Raw genomic sequence first — 14,790 nt, 5'->3', positions numbered from 1 at the left:
AACTACAGAAATATTCAACCAATATTATAATATTTAGTGAAAAGAATAAAGCACCAAAATGCATACAGTATGAGTCCATTCATATAAAATTCAAAACCAGATTGAAAGTGTGTGTATTCGGAATGTAGGTGGGATAACTACACAGCAAAACAGAGAAGTGAGTGTCACTAAGCAAGGAGACTCTATTAGTACCTTAGGTACTAATAGAAAGGGGTGTGACAAGGAAGTGATGGGGGAGAGAGGCTTCCAGTATTCTGGTAATGTTATTTCTAGATCTGCATGATGATTACACTCAGGTTCATGTTATTACTGTGTTAAACTGCACATGTATTTTAAGCACTTTTCTCAATGTCTGCTTTATTTCACATGACAAAAAGGTTTAAAAGGAAGTAAAGATATACAGAATTTGAATAACAAGGTTCGTTCACTATTATACGTGTGTTCTCTCTTTGTATGTAAATGTGAATATTATATTCATATAGATACAACAGTATAGATACATACAAATTTAAAATGTAATATACATTTTATATACACATACGTTATGTGTGTATGTATGTATGTACCAGAGAAGATGCATTCTTTTCAAATGTCCATAAAATCTGTCTTTAATAGTCTGTCATATACTAGGCCAGGGATGGTTTCTTCACTGCTGTAAGATCAGTGATGGCTGTGAGTTTCCCATGCTTTTTTTTTCAAGATGGAGTGTGTATGTGTATGCATGCATGCATGTGTGTATGTGTGTGTGTGTGTGTGTGTGTGTGTGTGTGTGTTTATACTGTCATTTCTTGTTGGGTGTATGATTGTAGGAGGGAAGATAACTCAGCTTTCAGTTCATGTTATAAGCCACAAGGAATCACATCCATGCACACTTGACGTAGAATAGTGCATTGCCCAGAAGCATGGACTGACCTGGACACAATGACTCAATGGGACTCTGGATCATCTTTCTTAGAGAACAGTATGAGAAGAAAAGCGCTCTTATTTATTTGGTAGCCAAAGGAACAAACTAGGGCAAAAACGGCTAACAGATCTCTAAAAATCTGTTACACTTCCCCCATAATGTGGAGTTTTCTCAGAGTGGCTGGTCGGCCAGGGACTACATTTCCCAATTTCCCTTACCACTAGAGGCAGTCATGTGACTAAGTTCTAGCCAATAGACTGTGAACAGAATTGAAGACCATTATTTCCAGACCTAACATAGAAAGACCTACCATACTGTACTCCATCTATATTCTTTTCACCTTTCAGAGGGCTACAATAGAGGTAACCCCCTAGGGTAACTTTAAAAACTCTTTGTTGAAGAGGGTAAAGCATCCATCAGCCCAGGTCCCTGAATAACTGTATGAATACAGGCTACCTCCTCTAACTTGTTCATCTACACACTACTATCCTGTGAGCAAGGAAGCTACTTCTGTGGTATCTGATCCACCATTCATTTTGGGTCTATTTGTTAGAACAGTTAGCCTACACTAACTAATGCAGGCAATAATAAGAGTACTTAACCTACAGTGTGGTTGTGGAAATGAAATGAAACAATGGAAAAAAAGAAACTTAGCACAGTGCCTGCACATCATAAGAACTCAATGTGAGTTAGCTTAGTAAGTACCCAGGAAATTATTACAAGGACTTCACGTCTTCAAAATGATTACGTTTCAAGAGATCAGCTCTTGAAAATAAAGGGAAGTGATTGATGACCGTCTACTCAGTCCATTTCTTCCAGTTAATCATTCCTTCCTCCAAAGAATCCTCTGGGTTTGGTTATATGAGTAGCACAGTAGGCAGCCAAAGCACATTTGAGCAATAAAGCTATGAAACAAGTTCAATATGCTAACCATCAGGGACAATGGATGGACCAGCTAGAGTCTCTTAGATGAGTCCCTAAACTCAGTGAACAGAAAGGAGGAAATGATTTGTAAATACGTGTGTAAAGGTAGTTATGCCTGCTTTTTCCCTTTCTGCTTGCAGCAAGCACATGGGCACATACACACAAATGCACACAGATGACACACAGACAGAATGGCACTGCAAAGAGTATTGGTGATTTTATTGACGAGTCTCTCAAATCATCACTAAAACAAAATAAGCTGTTCACTTCACAGCTGGAGTCAAATGGAGTGATGACAGTTGTCTCACCCTTTCCTGATGATAAATGAGCCTTCCCCTCCTTACTCGGGTCCTTGACCCAAATTCAGAGTTATTCCAGTGACCCAGGCAGACCTTTGAAAAGAAAAACAGCCACACTCACAAATGCCTAATGAAGCTTGTCTCAACTATTGCTATTACACCCTGTCATTCTAACTATAATTGATTTCCTAAGGTACCTTTTTTTTCATAATCAGCCTAGCAGACAAAAATACCTAATATAAATTAAACACACCTCTCTCTCCGTCTCTCTCTCTCTCCATACACACACATTTCACCAGTCCTACTACCCCACATGTATTTTAAACTTTCTATAAAACTTCGTATTCTCCTTGTTTTTTATCTTGGAAGTAAGCCAGTAAGAAGGTCTTTTGTAAGAGAATTTTAGAATCGTGTAAAGGGAAATTTTTTTCCCTCAACAATCTTTTTTCTTAAAGAAAAAATTTTTTTTTCAGTTACAGCTGACATTCACTATTACTTTATATAAGTTTCAGGTGTATAGCATAGGGGTTAGACATTTATATAATTAATGCAGTGATCCCCCAATTAGTCTAGTACTCACCTGGCCCTATACATAGCTGTTGCAATATTATGAAGTATATTCTCTATACTGTATTTTGCATCCCTGTGAACAATCTGTTTCATTAAGGCACAAATTTCGATTGAGAGTTACTCTCCAGAACTCTCTTTGCAAGTAGTTTGGAAGCCACCTCAGAGCTTAGCAGGAAAGAATGCCATGATCGAATAGCTATGTCTACAGACAAGGGATGGTGGCACATTACAACATATTCCATGTATTTATCCTCCATAGGAATCAAGGTAGAATGATGCATAGAATATTCCAGAAAGCAATACATCTAGCCTAACATATAGATATAGATACAGATGTAGATCTAGATACAGAAATTTAGAATCTCCATCCTTCAAAGAAGACAACACAACCACATTTCAAAGCACATTCCCTGAATTTGTTTGTACTTGGTTGTTTCCTACCACCATCTACTTTAATCTCCTTATGTTGCAAAAGCTAGAGATAAAATTAAAAAACTTACTCAGGGAAAAAGAGGAAGAGAGCTCTTAGAAGTAAGGGCCTGAGGTTTCTATGTTCCTTTCACAGAACCAAACTTCCTGAGAGATCCTCAAGCCTGAGAGTCCACTGGAAGCCATGTGCTCTGTGGCTGCCTACATGTCTTTCTTCAACAATGGAAAGGTGTATGTTAACAGCCTGTAGTGACAAGACTCCATTATTTCCGGAACATAAGATCTCCGAAGGACTCTCAGCTACCCAGAGGTGGCAGAGAGTTCCATTTAGCACCACCTTTGTCAGGCATGAACACCTGACACAGGATGAAAGTGGAAGAGCCGGCCCTGGGGAGGAAGGGCTTTCTCCCTTTCAAGTTTCTGAACTTTTCTTGGTCTGTGGAGGTCCAAACCACACAACCAAGGAAACTCAAAAGAAAAGCAACAAAAGAAGCTACAAATCAAAAGAGCCCTCTCCACTGAATGGCTCCCGCTGTTCTGCTTTCATTAGGCACCAGCTACGTCTGAATGGATAGCAGCACCTCAGCCTCCTCGTACAAAGTCAACACATTGTATTGAGTGTGTACAACTTGCAAAGGAGTGGACTGGCTGCGGGCTAAATTCTCTAGCCCTTTCAGTCTCCCTCCTTGCTTTTTTTTCTTTGTGGGGCTGGGATGGGGCGGTGGGTTTCTTTGTCCTACCACTACTAGGTGCCTTTGGGATATTTCGGAACACCCTAAGGACACCCACATACACTCATCCCCATATGACCTCTCCTTGAGGGTGGTCCCACAGTTGGGACCTTCCTTTGCCCACCCACCACACAAGTCCTCTTCTCCTTTCCCCTGGGTCCCACTCTGCCACAATTTCTTTCAAGGTATTTGTGTTAGTCAAACCTCTCTGGGTGGCGTGAAACTGAAACTCACCTCAAACTAAGGAGAAGAAACTTCTGGAGATCATGCAACTGGGTTAGCTCACAAAAATAAAGAGCAATTTCACCAAAATAAAGCAAGATCTAGGTTTTGTAGGGCCCAAAGCTTAAATTGGGGTGGATTGGTGGGGAGATTGGGGGGGCTGTCTCTTTTATTTCAAATATAAAATTAGGTATGAAAGTGCATACTTCCTAAGAACGAGAAAAATCACAGCCAAACGGCAAATTTTTATAGGATCACAAATACCACAAAATCCAGATGGCTATACTAATGTCATTTTTAATTAAGTGACTGATAACACTTCTGTAATAACTTTGTCCTACTCTTTTTATCTGCTTGCTCTTCGATCACCTCCGTAAATGACAATGATTTTGTACTGGTATTTTCTCTAAGAGAATAAAGAGACAGTTCAGTCTTTCTTCTAATCTAATGGATCGAAATTCGTTGCTAAAGTTGGGATGCAGAACAAGGAAAAGTCACACATAGGTGTACTCAGTACTTTTGGACCGATACATGTCCTTGCTCTATTAAGACAGGAACTCTGACAAACTATATTTTGCATGATTCACAACAAAAGATACATTTAAATATACAAATGCATATTTAAATTTCCTAAAGTGCATAATCAGATATATTCTTCCACACTTCCATTTGGAGTAGGTATCAATGAAAACGGAATCCTCCTCCTCTTATAATTTTATATTTGATTTTTTTTCAATGTACACAATTTTTCCAAACCTTCCTTCTCCTCCACTTTCCAGAAACATCTGATACTAGGAGCTACACAACATATATGTGTATTAATCAGATAACACTTTCCCACTGTCACCCCTATAAGGAAAATGACTATGGACTGAGGAGGGGAGGTGCAAAGTGAAAGAAGAGAAAGCAGCCTGGAGGCTCATGAAGCAGTCTATGCAAATGATGCCAGCGATTTAGACAAAGGCAGTAGTGGCAGAGATAGGAAATGATCAGCCTGAGATATATTTTGATGGGAGGGCCGATATGATTTGCTAATTAGATATGGGAGGCAAGAAAAAGTAGTCAAGGGTAGTGCCAAGTGGAAAATATGACCATTTTCAGACAGAATGATTCTGAGTGCTAATTGAATTAATGCTAGTAAATTGTGCCTAGCATGATGCCTGAAACATAACTAGAACTCAATAAACATTAATTGAATCTGAACCTTGTTTATATGACTCAGAAACAAGAAGAATGAATGAGAAGAGCAAATCATATGGCAGGCCCTATGTTATTACTGGCATGACTGGTAACGGTGACAGCAAGCATTTCTGAAAATGTCTCTCACTGGCCCCTACATATCTGCTGAGGACAAGATAGGATAACAAAACTGGCAAACAACTCACATAACATATTACCAAACAAGGGTGTAGAGCGTAATCTTATAATTATCTAGGTAAACATAACTCACACAAAAGAAGATATCTAAGGTGGTCATATTGGTCTACATGTGGAGCCACAAAAGACTAATTCTGACAAAACATACTGGGGATTTTGAATTACCAACCACAGTGACCAAACCCACAACCCTAAGCATCCTTTATAATTCCTATAAAGGAATTCCTAGCCAGCTTTGAAATTACACCCTTATAGGGTATAATTTTTAATTTGAGAAATTATTATTTCAACTCTGTACATTAAAGAAAACATTAATATTTGCATTACATGATGTTACCCTTTGCTTCAATTTACACAAAACAAGGTCTTATTACACAACAAAATAGCTACATAAGTTATTTCTAGTTAGTGAGGTTTTGAATGGTTCCTCTTTTTTTTAAATCTGTATTTGGTAAAATTTTCATAATGACTATGCATTACTTTGAGTTAAGAGGAAAGCATTTTTAAAACATTAAGAAAAAACTCAAGTAGAAATATTACTTGCTAACACCTCAGTAATAACAGCCTCTTAGAAAATATAAATAAAGCTAACCCTAAAACTTTAGTTAACCAGAATAACTGGGAATAAAGAATTGAAACATTCTAATTGTGCAGTATGATGTATATTTTAGTTTTTGTACATATATGGGGAGATATATATATATATATATATATACAGTTTTATGCATCTAGATATAATTTTATGTATCTATATACAGTTCTATGTATATATAATATATAAATATATATATAATCTTTGGTCTCTACCTTCCTCTTTCCCTAATTTTTCCCTTTTCTACTTCCTTCTCCCAAGACTATAGCATAATTTATCAAGAACTTCCAATGTGTCACATGCAAGGTTTTATAATTAGCATTTAGAACACTGTGTCTGAAGAAATCTTAAAGGGTTTATACTCTGGTAGGACAGAGTTAAGTCAGTATTTACTACAAAATAGGGAAATTTTGTCAAAGAATATGGCAAATATTGTAGGTTGGCTCATGTAATACTTATTCCACTTCCCTTTTCCTTTCCTTCCATCTTGTATAGAGACTAGAGTAATACAAACCACTTTTCCAGAGACCCCACACACACACACGCACACACAACTAAGGGTAGCAACATGACACATTTATGACCAATGAGAAATAAGCAGATGTGCCCTGGGAATTTCTGGGAAACACACTTCCAGTCTGCCACTTCCTGCCTGGAATACAAACATAATGGTTAGAGTGGCAGCAGCCATCTTGGGACATAAGGGAAAAAAGTCATGAAAATCACAGAGACTTCAGCCCTTGTACCACTGATCTATTAATAATACCAAGTATCACACACTGTCAAACATTTTTGCAAAAGAAAAAAAGAAACTTTTTTTTTAATTTACGTCTATTACAAGTTCAGCTTTCTGCTGAACTTGTAATAGACGTAAGTAAAAAAAAAGCAAGTCCTAACATATCCATAGGTCACTTCCTAAAGTGACTTATTGCCTTTAACTAAAATATCTACCACCTTATGTTCCTAAACTAGCCACTTTTTCCTAGCATCACCATTAGGAAACTACTAGTTACATCATACAGGGTTTCTTAGACCCAATGCAAAAATTAATATATTATGCATTTGTAGAATAGGGAAATGTAAAAAAGGTAAATTAAATTAATAAAGGAAAACCAGACGCCTGAAGAGTTTGATAAACAGTAATTGAGGGGAGAGGTCCTTAGACTTAACACTCTTCACATTTTAGATGGCTGGTGTTGTCCAAAAACCTTTCTCCATCAACCAACAAGCTTTGCCCTGTTAGAAGAGACTGAGTGCTCAGAATGTGAAAAGGTCAGTAAGTCCCAACTCAGAAGTGTTTTTCTTCTAGTCCACGGCCAAGAAGGTATTTGCACACCCCCAAACAAAAGGAGTCCAGGAGAGATGGAGGCCATGAAAAGGTAACAGGCAAAAGACAATGTCACCGAGATTACATCCCATAAAATGGAATTGGCAACATCTGCTCAATCTACTATAGATAAACAGTTAACTATTTTCCATTTCATTAACTGAGAGGATGAGATATTAAATAAACCCCAGGGACCTCATGTTTTGTTATCACATTTAAAGCTTGTCCCAGACTTGCTGCATTAGCTAATCCTTTATAATGGTTTACAGTCTAGAATCTTACAGGATTCCTCTCTTCCTCTCTCTCTCTCTGCCTCTCTCTCTCTCTCTCTCTCTCTCTCACACACACACACACACACACACACACTCACACACTCCCAAATGGCTTAAACCAAAAGCTCCTGCTTAATCTGACTATCTCTCTAATTACTAGTCACTTAGCTTAAATTATTAACCATGTCTGCAACTGTGATATATGATACCTGTAGGTCTCCAAACAGGATTCTAATAGAATTATCTAATTCTATTAACTGCAAACAACTGCCCATTAAATATTTATTAGCCAGCTTGCATTTATTGAAGATAGATTGGAATGTCAGCAAACCTGTGGGTTCCCTCTTTCCAGAGCTCTGTCCCACAAAGGCTCAGGCAAACCAGCTCATCAGAACTGTGCCTATTGATCAACTGCCAATTATGTGTTTAATCAAAATCAATGAAAATAAAAAGAGTTTAGAAGAACTTACAAGGTACCGTATGGATTTTTTAAGTACTTAGTTAAATAAGTAAATTGGTTAAAATCTAGCTAACTTGATTGTGAACACTTAAGTTTTATTTTACCATGGGGAAAACTGCTGGCAGTTAAATAATTAGATTTTCTTTTTCAGACTGGTGAATTGTATTTTTAATAAAGGCGTTGAAGAACTGTCAGTTTTAGCCACCCAGGAGAGATGCTTTTGATGCCATGTTTGCAGGCTAAAATGCCTTCTTTCTTAAAGCCATATGACAGATAACCTGACACCTTTGGCAGACAACACTCCTTCAGATGGTAAGCATGTGGGCAGTTTTAGACAATTAGATTATGCAAGATGGCAAGTGTTCATTCACTAAAAATGCAAGAACCATCTGGATTCTCCCAGAGGATCTGGGGAAAATGAACAAGGAAAGTCACTCCTCCACACAAACCACTTCAACATGAATCATTCAAAACCCCAATTGTAAATCAATTCGTAATAGCAAAAAGCCATGGTGAAGAAGAAAAAAAGGAGAGAAATGTCACCTAACTCTTGTTAAACTAGTTTCTCAATAATCAAAGAAAGTCAGACCAAAGGAAAACAGGAATTGCTGTAGCCAATAATCAGTAGTGTTTTATGCTTTTGCTTCCTGGTTGCTGTATTTAAGGATTCAACTTCAAACTGTCTTGCAGGTTGATTTTGAGAAAATACTCCTATCCAGAGGCAATATAATAAAGATAGAAAATCTTAATTAAATCTGCACTAGGATTCTCTGGTCATTAAAAAAACAACAGGAAAATACATTTTGTTATACTCACACTGGAAATAAAGTATTGCAGTGCAAATGGATAGACGATTGCAACATGGAAAATGGATTAATTTCATAAACACCATCACCATGTCAAATGAAAGAGCCAGACCCCCACCCCCCCAAAAAAAACAGATTATGTATGATTAAATTTACAGAAAATTTAAAAACAGGAAACATTAAGCTGTGTTTTATAGTAGAATAGTACGTGGTTACCTTAGGGAGTGGGGAAAAGGTAGTGTGACTGGGAAGGGGTACAAAGGAGATTTTTGGAGTGCTTGGTAATAATGTTCTATGCTTAGTGTAAACTAGTTACACAAGTCTAGCCCCTTGGGGAAAAAGTGTGCACTTTTCTGAATACATGTTATTCTTCAATAAAAATTTTGCTTTCTGAAAAGTAAAGCAATGGAGCAATTTTTTTGTGTGGGGCCTTAGGCAAGTCACTTATCTCTAGACCTTGAAGCTTCCATCATGTGTAAAATAAGCAATTGGCAATGTGGTCTTCCAATTTCTAATGCAATAAGGCTCTGATTCTGCAAAAGATCATTAGCCTCACAAGGACAAAATGGATCAATAAATCTATACTGACTTCAATCCCATTTTAGTAGTCAAATATCTTCCTCCACCACACCACCACCCCCGCCCCATTCTTCACCTTTTTAAATAGTGAAAAGCAAGTTTTTGGCAGCATACCTACATAGAGAATCCTCCCTCCAGATATATAGATACACATAAGTATATTCCCATAAAACCAGGCAAAAAGCAGGAGTGGAGAACTCTCTCCTTCTCAAGAATCTGCCCATCAAATTTTTTTCAGTTCCTCATTCACATGGAAATATTTAATCTTCAAGTTATTTTATCCCAAGAGAGTCTATGGTTCTGAAATCAGACAGTCATGGGCTTTCAAGGCACGTAAAAAGAACCTGCCCTAAAATATCTCCTTGGCACAACTACCTAAGTGACCGATGTTCCCACCATTAGAGCAATTTCTTAGGTGGATCAGCTCTTCACCTAGCAGAGAACTGGCCTCTGAAGTGTGAGACATAGGACATAAGCTTTGTCCACGTGGAAGAGGATAGTGGGGATCAGGAACCTGGTGCATCTCTAGAATAGAGAATGCTGACATTGGATATCAGGATGGCATTTCCTGACCAGTCCAAAACCAAAAAACAAGAGATGGCTAAAAGGAAATAAGAGTCAGGGGTTCTCCCACTGCTCTTCCCCCACCCAACACCAGCTTATTCCTGATTTTCCTCACTTTTCTATAAGAAAAAGCCTTATGAATTTCACCATGCAATAAGAAAATAAAATTCCATGAATGGCCTCTTTTCCCTAAACAACCATAAGCCATCAAGATGAACTGTTCACTCTTGAAACTGTTAGTTATATATAGAACACAATAGGAAGATGGCTCGAAATTTCCCTTCACTCATTGCAGAAACCAGAGCATAGATCTCTCTGCTCGTAGAGTTTTATGGAGATACGTCGGGGATTCATTGGAGAATGAACAAATGTCACCAATTCACAGCCAAAATAATGGACAGAAAGAACCTACATCTCTCAAGTATGAAATATTACAAATTTTAAATTCCCTAGTGGTGTATCTCTTTAAAAAGACAAAATAAAGTACAAATTAAGAATTGTTCTTTGGAGGACTATTCCTAGATTATGTTGTCAGGAAACAGATAATATGTCATTTCTCCTTAGCTCTCGGGGAAAGTAGATGTGTCTGGAGAATATGCAATGAGCAAGTTTCCTGCTGCTGTCTTTTACAAATCTTAGACAGAGACCAAAGCACTTTGGTTGGCTTTCCTTAACAAGGCACAAGCATCTCCAGAGAACACACCGTCTCCAGGCAAAAATGCTGCCTCTAACTGTCTGTTTTATAAACCCCCACCTGGGACTGGAGTTATGCTCTCTCCTTGAGGCAAAGGACTCTGATACACATCTGGGGAACAGATGGGCAAAATTATATTTTGAAGGTGTATCTTTAGGTGTCAATCTGCTTTTCCAGTCTGTAAAAACAGGAGTAATTGTGCAAATACCACTGAACTCATAAAAAAAATGCCACTGACCTAGGCTCAGTATAGAAAGATGTTGTGATAAACCAGACTTCTCTACTTCCAGAGGGGAGAAGCAAGGTGGGAGAAGAGATGAGAAGACAAACAAGAATGTGGAAAAAAGAGAAACTAGAGCTGTGGCTGCAGCCAGAATCACTCCATAAAGAATTCAGAGCTGCACAGATGCTGAGGCTCACCAAGATGTCACTCAGGTGACCATCCCTTGAGGACTATTGCACCTGAGATGTCTAGTCTCCCACCCCAAATCTGTTTTACTATAATAACAACTTTATTATTATTGGCTGCCAGGTTAAAGACTCTACTTCCCAGCCTTGCTTAAAGCTAGATGGGGCACGTGACCAGGTACTAGTCAATGGGAAATATGAGCAGAAGTTAGGTGTACAACTTTCTGGTCACACCTTTAAAGACTAAGGCACATGCAATTTTATTATTCTTTCCTTCTTCCCACTTGTTGGAATTCAGGCATAGTGGTGAGAGCTAATGCACCCACCATAGACCAAGAGTAAGAAGACACATGATAAAAATGGAAGAGTAGCAACACAGAAAGTTCTGGACCCCCACACAACAGACCCTTACTGTACAAACCTCAGACTGCTTATACTCATCAGCCAAGCCAATATCATAATGCTTACAACTACAAATTGCTACAAATTGCAGTTCTGCACCACCGATTTGGAGTGATGATTATCTCTGCCTCGGACATTGCCCAGTGCCATCAAGCATGGGTGACCGCTGATCTAACAGCCAGGCGCAATGGTAATCTCACCCCACCACTACCATTACCAAGAATGGGGGTGGCCACCTGTGGACAACTTGCAGGGTCATGGTAGTTTGAATTAAGAGCCCTGGCCTAATCGAGGTAGCACCATGATGAACCAGTTTGAAATCATCCACTGAGCCTCTTCAACAGTGGGTCTAACACCCCTGATGACAGCTCAGTAGCTTTTCTTTCCAGTCAGGACATTTGAGAGGTGAGCCAGAGGAGAATCACTTAAATACCTTGCAGCACTTGCCAAGACTTTGTGACTAAACAAATAAGTACATGTGAAACAGAAGTTAGGGGGCAGGACCTAAAATAAACGGAACGTACTGCCTCCTCTTCATGTGTTTCTTTTTATCAGCTGGTTTCATGAGACTTTGCTTTGCTGAGGAGGAGATGTGACTCATGAACGTTGTGTGCCAGAGACAGATGCTTGTGGATTTTGTTGTTTTTTTGGTTGTTGTTTGCTTTCTTCATTTTAATTCTATCAGACAGGGATCTGCAAGAAATTTGGATGAGAAGGGCCAATGGAATCAAGGGATATTTGGGGGGGGGGGGAGTTGTACCGAATTTTTCCAGACTCATAGTTCCTAAAATTCTGTTCAAAGACATAAAAATAAAAGGTGAGTCAGAGTTTTACAAATAAAAGAACTTAGAGATCATCTAGCTAGCTCAATTTTTTAAACAGACACTCAGCATAGTATATAACACACAATTGGCAAGTAAACATGTTTTTTGTTCTTGTTGAATAAATGACAACCTGACTAGAGAATTAGAGAGATGAGTGACTTGTCTAAGATTACACAAGAAAGATTCAGGTAAACTAAGATGTCTCAACCCCAAGCCCAATACAATTTCTATGCTGCTTTCTCTTATATGTTTTTGAAGTGAACTCCAAAATCTACACACATACATTCCTTTTCCTGCTGTCTACATCAGTTAGGCTAATTTTAGTTATATGTCACAGAAAACCTAGCAAAAGGTCAGAAGATTATTTTAATGTTTACAAAAATCTGGAGGGTTGATTTTGATGGCTCAAGAATAACATCAAGGACCTAAGAACTTTCCATCTTTTCATATGCCCACGTTCCTGTGCTGCTTTCATTTTGAGGCCTATTTCCTCATGGCTGCCAAATAGTTGTAGCATTTCTTTCTATCGTCTATGAAAGCATCCAAGTAGAAATGAAGTGACAAGGAAATAATGGCTTCTTTCTCACACCATTCTATTATTAAAAAGAAAAATCATTCCCAATATCTTCAACATACTTCCCCTAATGTGTCATTGGCCAGAAGCTAGTTATATGCCCACCTTGGGACCAATCATTGACATAAAGGATTGTGGTAACTAGCTTAGGCCAAATGGGAGCTGGACACATTCTATCCCAAACAAATGTACCAGCAAGGAAGAAAAATAAATGGCTATCTGAAGACCTCTATGAGATCTCTGCCACATACACAGAATGTGGCAGCTCCAGTCAAGACTAAGCCCACAGATATTACATCCCAACAGTGCCAGATAGAGGAGTATGAATTCAAGTCAACAGACATTTGTAAATCACTTTCTATTTACCAGTCTTCACACAGACTCTGCAACTAAAACAACAACTAAAACTGACAGGTTCATTACCCTCAGTGTGGTCACTGTACAATGACAGACGAAGAGCACTAAACAGGTTACTATAATCCAATATGTCATATGTTCTTATGGGGAAAGTGCCTACACCTATGGGATAGTAAAGAAGACATAACTAGGCCACATATGAACTGTTAGGGAAAGCTTCCAAGAGCAGGGGTCATCAGCAGAATAAGTAGAAGCAAGCATGGAGATCTATGGGACAAATAGAGTGTGTTCCAGATAGACAGCTCAACATAGGCCAAATGCCAGAGACATGTGAGAAGAGGATGAGTCTGAAGACTGAAAAAAAATTCAGTATGACTGAATCACTGAACATAAGGCAGAGAGATCAACTGAGACTAAAGAGAGGAGCTGGTATGAGAATTAGTCCTATTTGAAGGTTTTGCCAGTTTGACAAAGGATTTGCCATGACAGCGGTAGGTGGAGTCACAGGTATGAAAACAATGACAAGGCATCAGGCACAAAGGCAACCTCCCCCCAGGAAACGGATGGTGACATTGCTACTTGGTGACTCACAATTCCCTTTGTGGATTCTCCATCTATTGAGGCTATTACAGACCAGGCTGAAAATGATGGACCAGTTCAGAGTATCAACAGCTCCCCAGCAGAAGGGCTAGTGTAGGTAATGAGTGTGCTTTGACAGCCCAAGGTCAGATATTTAACAATACTCCAGAGTTTAAGTATGATACACCGAGCGCTGTTTTAGCTCTTTACTTGAAAGGCTCGCAGCTGCTAATATTTACAGAAATAGGAAGCAATTACAGTTCACTGCCACAGGAGGAACTTAAATAATTTAAGACTCATAATGCCTCTGATTCTTTTCAAGCCATCTTTTCTCCAGAACCAGCTGTTTCTAGCTCTCACAGAGCCCTGTGTTCAGAAGGCAGAGTCGACCTGATGATGCATGGCACTGCTTTTGCTCACCCAAAAACTCAGGCACCAGCTTTCTGGCATCCACACCATTTCTCCCACACTTGTGCTTCATCTCTGGAAAGGCCCCCTTTTCTCAAAAGCGATGAAATTCCGCAGCCATCTGCCTGGGCTAATCTGGGCGAACTGGCATGAGCAGAGAGAACCATAATGTGATTTCACAAATTAAACTAATTTATTTCAGTAGCCATTTTCATAACAAGGATGTGGTAGGACAAGAATAGAGAAGAAGAAAGGGGAAGGGGGGAGAAATTGAATATGTTGAATGTGAAACAGAAGAAAAGAAAGTGAAGTCAGAATTTAAGCTCCCAGAGTTTCCATGTGAACCACAAGAGTCTCTCCTTAGGATTCTATTGTGGCCTCCGCTCTTTCTGTAGTGGCCAACCAGCCGATGAGTGGGGGAAAATAATCTAGACAATTGTAAATTTTTTGAATTGAAGTTTAGATTGATGAGCTTCTAATGTCAGTCT

The sequence above is a fragment of the Rhinolophus ferrumequinum genome, chromosome 24 (assembly GCF_004115265.2).
Source record: "Rhinolophus ferrumequinum isolate MPI-CBG mRhiFer1 chromosome 24, mRhiFer1_v1.p, whole genome shotgun sequence".
Classification (NCBI taxonomy): domain Eukaryota; kingdom Metazoa; phylum Chordata; class Mammalia; order Chiroptera; family Rhinolophidae; genus Rhinolophus; species Rhinolophus ferrumequinum.
This window is presented reverse-complemented; position numbering follows the sequence as displayed.